Raw genomic sequence first — 659 nt, 5'->3', positions numbered from 1 at the left:
GAACATGCAAACTCCACACAGGAAGCCCAGAGCCGGAATTGAGCCCTGCAACTTTGCACTGTGAGATGGACGTGCTAACAAGTCGACCACCGTGCCGCCTTGACACTTAATTTGATCATCAATTACTTGATTAATTTTGACAACTCTACTTCATTTAATCCCTAGCTTTCCCTGAATCACAAACATTCAACAAATATTATCGATATGATTTCAGGTCTATTTTTCTTTTTATTTCCCACTTAGGTGGCTGACTTGCTCTTGTGCCTGCTAATGATGTTATATATCTCTCCAGTTGTTAGGAGTCAACGGGGCCGTGCTGACGGAGGCACTAACACACAAAAAGATTATCGCTAAGGGAGAGGAGGTAGGATTAGATGCACACTCAGTGTAGCATGGGTGCTTTATTAGCTTAAGTATTTAAAACATGTACACTGTCAGTGGGTCTAATGTCCATTTGTGTATTTTTTTTTCAACAGCTGATCAGCCCTCTCAACCTCGAACAGGCATCCTCAGCTCGAGATGCTTTGTCAAAGGCAGTGTATGGACGCACTTTCACCTGGCTTGTCAATAAAATCAACACTTCACTGGCATACACGGTACGCTCGTGCACGCTCACGCTGAAATTGGACTCAAACTATTCTAGTTTGACTGAGCAGTGC

General features: G+C 43.4%; 1 long non-coding RNA gene across 1 annotated transcript; it reads left to right on the top strand.

Moving 5' to 3' along the window:
* Positions 1-240: 240 nt before the first annotated feature.
* Positions 241-563, top strand: LOC109508848 (uncharacterized). The gene is made up of 2 exons (XR_002166797.1): positions 241-364; positions 477-563. It is a non-coding gene; the product is annotated as an uncharacterized LOC109508848 (long non-coding RNA).
* The last annotated feature ends 96 nt before the right edge of the window (positions 564-659 follow it).

The sequence above is a fragment of the Hippocampus comes genome, unplaced genomic scaffold (assembly GCF_001891065.2).
Source record: "Hippocampus comes isolate QL1 unplaced genomic scaffold, H_comes_QL1_v1.1 C16662090, whole genome shotgun sequence".
In the NCBI taxonomy this organism is placed as follows: domain Eukaryota; kingdom Metazoa; phylum Chordata; class Actinopteri; order Syngnathiformes; family Syngnathidae; genus Hippocampus; species Hippocampus comes.
Note: the sequence above shows the minus strand (reverse complement) of the source record. Positions and strands in the feature narration are given on the sequence as shown.